Source organism: Astyanax mexicanus, chromosome 3 (assembly GCF_023375975.1).
Source record: "Astyanax mexicanus isolate ESR-SI-001 chromosome 3, AstMex3_surface, whole genome shotgun sequence".
NCBI lineage: Eukaryota > Metazoa > Chordata > Actinopteri > Characiformes > Acestrorhamphidae > Astyanax > Astyanax mexicanus.
In genome coordinates, this window is record NC_064410.1 from 62828572 (window position 1) to 62838852 (window position 10281).

General features: G+C 39.1%; 1 protein-coding gene across 4 annotated transcripts in view; it reads right to left on the bottom strand.

The window, feature by feature from the left end:
- Positions 1-10281, bottom strand: part of wu:fc38h03 (acetylcholinesterase collagenic tail peptide) — a 761412-nt gene that overhangs the window by 619356 nt on the left and 131775 nt on the right. The window lies entirely within an intron of this gene.

Consider the following 10281-nt stretch of genomic DNA (forward strand, 5'->3'; position numbering starts at 1 on the left):
CAAGACACTCACTCGGTCTCAGTCCCCTGACTATTGATTGTTTTCTCCTGTTTTCCTGCCTTTATATTCCCTCTCCTTTGTTCAGTTCATTGCCAAGTTTTGACTAGTCTCACTATCCTTACTAGCCTCACACGCTTTACTAGCCTTACCAGCCTCACTAGCCTAACTAGTCTTACTAGCCTAACTAGCCTTACTAGCCTCTCTAGCCTTACTAGCCATGCCAGCCTCACAAGCTTTACTAGCCTTACCAGCCTCACTAGCCTAACTAGTCTTACTAGCCTAACTAGCCTCACTAGCCTCTCTAGCCAGCATTAGCCTTACCAGCCTCACTAGCTTTGTCGTCATTGTTTTTCATGTATGACTTTTCCTTCTGTTTTTGACTCTTTTTAACAAAATGAAGGTGTGTTTCCAGGAAGAATGGGACAAAATACTAGCCTCACTAGCCTGATTAGCCTTACCAGCCTCACTAGCCTGATTATCTAGTCTTACTAATCCTATTAGCTTCACTAGCCTTAGTACCCTTACTGGCCTTTCTAGCCTCACTAGCCTTAATACCCTTACTGGTCTTTCTAGCCTCACTAGCCTTACTGGCCTCACTAGCCTCTCTAGCCTTGCTAGCCATACCAGCCTCACTAGCCTAACTAGTCTTACTAGCCTAACTAGCCTTACTAGCCTTTCTAGCCAGCATTAGCCTTACCAGCCTCACTAGCTTCGTCATTGTTTTTCATGTATGACTTTTACTTCTGTTTTTGAGTCTTTTTAACAAAATGAAGGTGTGTTTCCAGGAAGAATGGGACAAAATATTAACCTCACTAGCCTTACTAGCCTCACTAGCCTGATTAGCCTTACCGGCCTCACTAGCCTGATTATCTAGTCTTACTAATCCTATTAGCTTCACTAGCTTTACTAGCCTCACTAGCCTTAATACCCTTACTGGCCTTTCTAGCCTCACTAGCCTTACTGGCCTCACTAGTCTGATTATCCTTACTAGCTTCACTAGCTTCACTAGCCTTACTAGCCTTACTTGCCTCACAAGCTTTGTCATCGTCATTGTTGTCATGTTTTCATGTATGATTTTTGCTTCTCATTTCCACTTTTTTTTTTAATGAAGGTGTGTTTACATGACGAATGGGACAAAATAACTGAAACTGAAACTGAAAACCATCTTTTGGTATTCTTGGTGTCTAAACTAAACGAATGGCATTATTACAAAGTGTTGACACCCCTGGAACATCCTAATATCACATGTGCAGGTGTGATGGATCACAGTGTAAACCAATAGGGAGTCAGAATGGTATATGTTTATACTTCTCTACATCCAATCACAATCAGATTCACTCTATCTGGATGGAGAGATTTATCTGGATAGGGGTTTTATTGAACGATGAGAAGCCGGAATAAAAATCAGCTGAAATGAAACAGGAGTAACGAGGCTACTTTTATTTAAATATAAGGAGTAGAAAGTTCAGATAAGCTCATTTATAGTTTCTTCAGAAGAAGCTATAAATAAATAAGCAGATGTTCCAATACTCTTCTATAATAATGATTTAATTATAGTTATTTAATCTGAGTTTGAGTTCAGACTGATCTCCTGACCTCCAGAAATTAAAGGTTCAGGTAGTGTCAGGCTCACGTGTGGTCCCAACCGGTCCAGTCCAGAATAAACCAGTCAGTGAAGTGTGTAGAGTGTTCTGCAGACATGTGTGTGTTTGTGTGTGTGTGTGTGTGTGTGTGTGTTTGATCTGTGCAGATGATCCAGGATACAGGGGAATGTCCCCTAACAGTATAAGTGTGTACCTGCCCCCCACTAATTACCCATAAAGCCCAAGATTATAAAGACCTTCTAGAAGAGTAACACTGCTGTCTGCTAGTGTCTCTCTCACACACACACAGTTTAGTTATACTACTGGTTAAAAGTTAATTAAGTTTAATTTTATCTAATCTTTATTACTGCAGCTGTTCTCCTGTCTCCTCTCTGCTGAAACTGAGACTCAGTCCTTAATCATGTTAATCTGAGCTAAAGGCTAAAGCTGCTGTTTCCATGTGGGTCAGCCAGACGTCTTCCTGTAGCGTTTTTTTTTCTCCAGTTTCTAAGAGTCTTTATTTGAAGGTGTAGGAAACAGTACTCACCGCTCTCTGACTTCATCTGTAATTTCTAATTTAAAGAAAAGAAAGAACTTCTACTTTTAATAGTTACAGAGTTCTCTATGTTTCTCAGGGACGTTGCCTGGCCTGGGCGTCCGGGGCTTTAGCCTTCGGTGGGGAGGATTTTTGAGGGTTTTTGAGTTCTTGCTGCGGGTTTCAGCACTGATGTTAAAACATATCTGGATATACACGGATTTTTCTAAAAGAAAGGTAACTGAACTAATCCTAATCTATGTAAACTGGGATGATATGTTTCTGATATCTGATTAAAAAGACTCGTCTCTGAATCAAAACACACAGATCAAACTCACTGTGTGCTTAATAGAATACAGCCTGTTACAGTCCGTTAGCTTAACTCTAGAATTAGCTAGCTTAGATAGATAGTAAAGGTTTGAGAAAATAAAACTATATATGTCCTGATGCCCTGATGTACCTGATCAGCCGATAACTATTTCATTTTCAAATAGTTTTTATTAATTTAGGATTGCAGGATTACTAAAAGCTATAATTAACGAACATTAATTTAGCTAACCAGCTAGCTAGAAGCTGGATGTTGTGGATAGCCAGAATTTAGTACTATACTTAGTTTAAATGAGTTTCCTAACCCTGGGCTCTAATTCCATCTGTACCAGCACTACAGCTTTACTACAGACTAAGAACATGGATTTTTTTATTTTTACAGTTTATTTCCATTTGTACAATAAATGTTCTCCTTCCGCTAAAATCCTCTTTTTCTTGTTGTTTGTGAAATACAGTAGGTGTCTCTGAGTTGTTTATGATGCTGCACTTGAAATTCTTCCGCAACCTCCATTGTCTGCAGCAGCTAGTAAAAGAAAATATTCAGAAAAACGAGTCGATCAGGAAAAGCAGCATGTCTACATCAACCCGTGAATTAGTATTCATGGCCCCGCCCACATTGGCTCGCGATCGCCCACAGACAGAGCCGACACTGACAGCTAAAGAGCTTACAGCTCTGTTTACAGTAGCTAGTTAACATTAGCTATCTTCTGTAAGTAACTATAGGTTTAAATCGGATCTCCGGTTAATTCTGTGTTTTACTGAGACCTTAAATAAACACATGGGAAGCATGTTCACATTGGATTTTATAATATAAAGTGGACTCTGTGGCTTCGACGTTGTGAAACTGCCCAAACACTGAATCACTAAGTCTGAGGTAAGAGTTTAGTAGCGTTAGTTTAGCTGAAAGAAACGTTATAAATGAGATTCTCAAATTAAGTGAAGTTTAAGGGTTAACTTTATCTAGCACTCAGTGCTGTATCTTTATATCTAAATTTATATCTATCTTTGTATCTCTGAAAAAAATGGTCCTTTTGAGTTTTAGAGCTGTAAAATTGACTGTGGGGGGAAGGCAGCAGGTAGGCGTGCTCTGCTGCAGTGCCGCTAGCCAATCGGAGGCGATGTATTTGCATGTATGAATATTCATGAGCAAGTGCCAAAATCCTGTCTTTCTTCAGAGACTCTCTACTACAGTGAACTAAAACAGGGCTAAATAGAAACACCGGAACACTTTTTTTCACAAAAAATGGCTCACATGGCTTTATTCATCCTAGAGACACAACTAAACAAATTTAATTTTTTTTAAGTTTTGTACACTGGATTTTGTATCATGTCTTGTTACTGACTGGACCTAAAGAACTTAAATGGACAAAATATATATTTTTTAACTGGTAGTGTATATGTAAACCTTCTCAGGCTGAGATCAAAGACACACGTGCCTGTTTGATTAATTCACTAACACATACACTTTCTTACACACTTTCTCTTACACACTCACACACACACGCTGGGGGAAGTAGAGTGTGTGACGTACTTTATAACATCATCACATAAAGCCGGAGTAAACGCTGCCATCTGCTCTCCTTCCAGACCTGATCAGCCGATGCCAGATGTGAGGAGATGTGATGTAATCTGTCTTCTGTTTCTGTCCTCTGTTCTCGTGTTTTGTTTGCTCCCCCATGTGCTACTAGAGCATACTTCTTTGTTGTGTTAGTGTTCTGTCTCCGCCCTAGCCCCGCCCTAGCCAGTTAGCTTAGTGTTGTCACCATGTTTGTTGTTGTTTGTCTTGTTCCCCTTGTTCCCTTCCCCAGGTGTTCCTCACCCTCTCTATGTATATATGAGCCTCTGTGTTTCATGTATCCAGGTCTGTTGTTTTGTGTGCTTAGTTTGAGTTCTGAGTTTTATTTCATATATTCCATGTTTGCATATTAAGTTTGTCTATTCTTAGATATCAGTTGTTCCTGTTTTTTCTTGTTTTCTTAGCTTAGCCTCGTCTTAGTTCTTGTCTTAGTTGATTTAGTATCCCAGTCTTGTTTCTTACTTTTTACCAGAGGTGGAAAAAGTACTGAAAAATTGTAATTAAGGAAAAGTACCTTTACTTTGCTAAAATTCTACTCAAGTAAAAGTAAAAGTACCCATCTAAAAATCTACTCGAGTAAAAGTAAAAAAGTACTCAATTTAAAATTTACTTTGAGAAAAAGTTACAGAGTTACTTTTAATTATTTGATGTAAAAAAGTAAAAACAAATCATAAATTAAATTGTTTTTAATGAACTATTATTCCACATAATAATTTGGATCTTTCAGGCCGTATTTGTTCAGACCAGCCCATAAAACATTTTCAAGAACAAATGGCAACAAGGTTCCTATGATCCATTTTTTTCTTTACTATTAAAAAGTTATAAAAGGTCATATATGTGACTATAAACTGTATTTTTATAGTTTTACAGTTCATTGTTATTTTTTAACTTGCCATTGCTGTGCTTTAACTGCTATTTACATGTTTTTTTGTATCATTTAAGCAGATTGTTTAATGATAAAAGTACTTACTCCACATGCTTTCTCAGGTTTGATGTGGAAGTTTTGAAAGCTGCAGCTCTGTTTGGCGGGGCACATTTAGTATTGCATGAGGACGTTATTGCCTCATTATTCCACTCGCGAGCATCCGTGCCAACTGTTTTTTCCCCAGCATTTTACTTTTTAATCAGTAATTGGGCGTTTTCCAATGTAGCGAAGTAAATTACTTGTGTCAAAATGTAGTTGAGTAAAAGTAAAATTACCTATATTAAAATTACATTAAAAATGACAAATTACTCATAAAAACTACCTTGAGTAAATGTAATTCATTACTTTCCACCTCTGCTTTTTACGTTACCCGTGTTTGTTTTCAGTTTTGCTTTTGAATATCATGTTTGTTTAAATAAATCTTATATCTGCACTTATATCCGTCCTACTCATCCGTGACAATCACAGATCAGTGTGCGATTATCATCCTGTATCATCCTCAGGAGATTACAAACCTCAGACTGCAGAAAGGTTAGTTCAGCACCGGGTTCAAGCAGTGTTCTCTGAAGCCATGTTGTTGTGATGGATGCAGTCTGTGGTTTAGCATTGTCTTATTGAATCAATATGTAAGACCTTCCCTGAAAATTGCTGGGTTTTTGCTGTAAACAGAAATAATTTGGGTTTGAAATTAAATATCCTTCTCTGGTGAGAATGGGTAATTACACAGAGCATGTGGAAGAATCATTTTAAACTGGGTGGGTGTGATGCGGTCTCCTTTCAGAGCGGATGAATCAAATTCCAGGTTATGTTCAGTTAGAGAGAGAGAGAGAGAGAGAGAGAGAGAGAAAGAGTTTCCTCTTCTGAAGTCTCCATTGCTCCACCAGCCGCTCGCGTTCAGTAAAACTGAGCCGGATCCTCTTTTACAGGCTGTACGTGTGACGTAAGTACGTAAAGACGCGTGACGTGACCAGAAGAAGAAGAACTCACGCGAACAGCGACCTGACAACCCAGTTTTTAGAATGAATATATTATTAGGATTAGCAGGGATGGTGGTTCAGCACACTGCTACCATTAAACACAATATTTTCCACTCAGAAATGCTTCTGCTTTCAGTTTAGAAACTGAATAATAATAATACCGACTGACACTTTTAAATTTAGGGTTTTAATTATTTTAAAATGTTCTGTATTGTGGAAAAATACTAAAATCCAATCCAATGAAGAAAAAACATATGTAATTATTTAGTAAACAAAAAACTGTTAAACAAACCAGAATATATTTATTTTATATTTTACATTCTTCTATTTTAAGTAGCTCCTCTTGTTTAGATGATCAGTTTTGCGTTTTGAACATCTCTGCTGGATTTTCTCAGTCAGTTTTATGAGGTAGAGTCTCCTGGAATTCAGGCTTTCAGTTAACAGCTGTGCTGAACTCATCAAGAGTTAATTACTTGAGTTTTTTGTCTCTTAATAAAGTGTTTGAGAGCATCAGTCAACTAAATAAAGAATAAAAAAATGACTTTAAGAAGAATTTCAAGAACTTAATGTGAAAGTATCCTCAAGTGCAGTCACTGCAAAGACCATTAAAAATATTCTAATGATGAAGTTGGCCCTCATCAGGAAAAGGAAGGGCAAGAAATCACAAGTTTTATGGTTTGTTTAACACTCTTTTTAAGTTACTACATGATTCCTTATGTGTTCCTTCATAGTCTGGATCACTTTAAATCACTTTAAATCTTAGTGATGTGTTTAAATGCTGTATAAAGTCGTGATCTCAGTGTTTAGGGTAATTCTGCATTATGTCATCCACAGAAGACAGATTTGTTGCTGAGAGGTTTTTACACTTTCCTCACCAGGTGAGGCCGATCACAACAGACACTTAGGGTGATGTCATCCCCAGCCAATAGTGTGCGAGCTGTTCGGCGTGTAGAAAGTGTTGTAGTGCGCGAGAGTGTTTGTGAATGATTCACACTCCCGAACGTGGGCAGCGGCAGCCTGGCCGAGACTCGGGTTTGATATGACATCACCACAACTTCCTGTTTTGGGGGGTTGCTGAGGAAACAGCTACTAGTGTGTTAGAGTAGAGCGGTGGTGAGTCACCGACTCGTCTTCACCCTGTGTGCCCTTATATTTCAACCCCTCTCAATCAAACTCCCTCCCTCTCTCTCTCTTTTTCTCCCTATCTCTTTCTCTCTCTCTCTCTCTCCCTGTCTCTCTCTCCCTCTCTTTCTCTCCATCTCTGGCAGAGAGCACAACAGGGCTGCGCTGTTCTGAATCACAGAGCCGTGACACTCTGAGATCCCGCCTATATCCTGACCCGGTCACACGATAACAACACATCAACACATCAACAACCTCAGAGAGAACAAAACCCGAGAAGAGGACCAGCCATCTGAAGAAAGTGTATAAAAACAGGCTTCAAAACACTTAAAAGTGTGTTTCTGTTCACTTCTCAGCACTGAGCTCTCCGGTTCAAGTCCTTACCTGGGTGCTGAGATGTACAGTAATGAATTAGAAGTACTTAACTACTGTACTTAAGAAGTAAAATGCTGTATCTGTAACGATTAGTCTATATAATAGACAATATCGGTTATTTAAATTTGTCGACTACAAATTTTGTTGTCGACTAATCAGTAATTTGTAACAGTAACGCATTACAGTGCTGGGGACAGAAAAAACTCGGTCTTGTTGCTGGGTCTTCCGGCATGACAATGACCCATAATATACAGCCAAGGCAACAAAGGAGTGGCTCAAAAAGAAGCACATTAAGGTCATGGAGTGGCCTAGCCAGTCTCCAGAGCTTAATTCCCTAGGAAAATTATGAAAGGATCTGAAGCTCCAAATTGACAAGCGACAGTCTGTAAGAAGACCCAGGTATTAGGCCTAGGCTAAAAACTAAACTTATCTAATTGGTAAAGACACCAGGTATTCATGCTTTGATAAAAATGAACCATAGCTGACTGAAAAGAGCAATGTTTCTATCTGTTCTATGCTAAAAGCTAACCCTAGTAATCCAGCAGAAGCATCAGGTACAGTGCTAGGCTAAAAGCTAACCCTAGTCATCTAGCAGAAGCACTGGTATATTTCTAGACTAAAAGCTGAAAAGTTAACCTAGGCCAAATGGGAAAAGCCCCAGATATCAGGGCTAGGCTAAAAGCTATCCTTATCTAATTGGTAGAGACACCAGGTAGTCATGCTTTAATAAAAGTTAACCATAGCTGATTGAAGAAAGCAATGTTTCAATCTGTTTTAGGCTAAAAGATAATCCTAGTAATCCAGCAAAAGCACTGGCTACAGTGCTAGGCTAAAAGCTAACCCTGGTCATTCAGCAAAAAAACAAGTACAGTGTTAGATGAAAAGCTAACCTAGGCCAAATGGGAGAAGCCCCAGGTATCAGTGCTAGGCCAAAAGCTAACCCTAGTCATCCAGCAGAAGCACCAGATACAGTGCTAAGCTAAAATCCAACTCTAGTCATCCAGCAGAAGCCACGTATACAGCACTAGGCTAAAAGCTAACTCCAGCCAACCAGGAGAAGCATCAAGTATTTTTGCTAGACTAGTTAACTCTAGCTGACTGGGGAAGCAATGTGTATTCATGCTAAGCTAAAGGCTAAGGAAAGCACTATTTATTTAGCTATCTAAATGCACATCATGTCAAGATGACACCAAATAAAAAGCAACACTGTCTAGAAAGAATAAGGAATATTTACAGTATTTATGGTACAGTGCTAAAAGCAAAGCTATTGTATGCTATGCTACGTGGCTCCTGTGAGCTGCTGCAGTGCCAGAAACCAGCCAAATCAGAGGCTTGTTAAACAGCATCTGTGCATTTTTAAACCAGTCTAAGCTGTTTTCCTGATAAATCAGATGTTTCAAAATCTCGAAGTCTGGTGTCAGGCCACAGTCTCGCCTACATTATTTATTTATACTGAGCCGCCTGCGCGCCTGTCAGGAGCTCCACTCAGCCTGTTGCTACAGCTCCACCCACAGCTCCACCCACAGCTCCACCCCTCAGCTCCAGACTGTTTATTATTCATCCATATCAGGCAGAGTGCTGGAGTTACAGCCCCGTAACCAGATCATTAACAAACACAGTTAGATCATTCTGAGACATGAGCCGACACGCTCACACACACTTACACACACTTATACACACTACAAACTCACACCACACACACGTACACTCACTAGACACACACCAATAAACTATAAACACACACACACACGCACACACAATAACAGGTTCTGTTCATACAGAATGTTGTTTTATTAATTTTAATAAATCATATTTTGGATTAGTTTCTTTTAAAGGAAGACATATTATACAAAATGCACTGTTTTGTGCTTTTGTATTTCCACTTCTCATCTCGACTGCCCATATTCTATATATTTATTCTATTCTATATATCTATTCTATTCCTTATATCTATTCTATATATCTATTCTATTCTATATATCGATTCCTTTCTATATATCTATCCTATATATATATTAGTTTATTTTCGACCAGAGCCCCACCCACTCAATCAGTTGTGGGACCCGCAGACCGTACACAGCAGGATTAGCCTGAAGACTTCGTCTGAGGGTGGGATCTGTACCTACTGTTCGTGGCAAGTCAGCAAATGAGGAAGATCAGTAAAAACATTTAAAAATAATGAGTATTGTGCTTCTATCGCAGTTAAACATAAACTAGCTTGCTCTTGTTTTTCCATTAACATGGGGGCGTGGCCAGCAACAGCTTATTATTTGCATAACAGTCGGCTGCCCTCATAAACACTTAATTCACCAAAAAACAAACTCATCCATCTGTTTTCTGTGAATCAGCTCAAAGAGTTTGTTGTCAGGAATCATTTGCTTCTATGAGCCGTTTGGATGCTCCTCCCTACTTGTGACATCACAATAAACCAGGAACTCTGCACAGAACCACAATGGCTCCACCCCTCTCCCCCGTCAACCCCCACCAGAGCCCCACCCACTAAATAATTTTTTTTTAAATTTGCATTTCGGTCTGCTGGTTGAGAACCTCAAACATTACACAGCATGATTAGCCAGAAGACTTCATCTGAGGGAGGGATCTGTACCTACTGTCTGTGGCAAGTCAGCAGATGTGACTTGCCACAGAAAACTTTAAAATAATGAGTTTTGTGCTTCTATCTCAGTTAAACATGAACTAACTTGCTCTTGTATAGCAATTAAAATGGGGCGTGGCCAGCAACATCTTATTATTTGCATATAAATGAGTGACAGAGCCCTTAAAATGCTCATTCTGGAAGGGACTAAAACTGGTAGAATAGAATAGAGTTGGTGATGTTTCTTTATGTAAGAGTGATTTTTTGT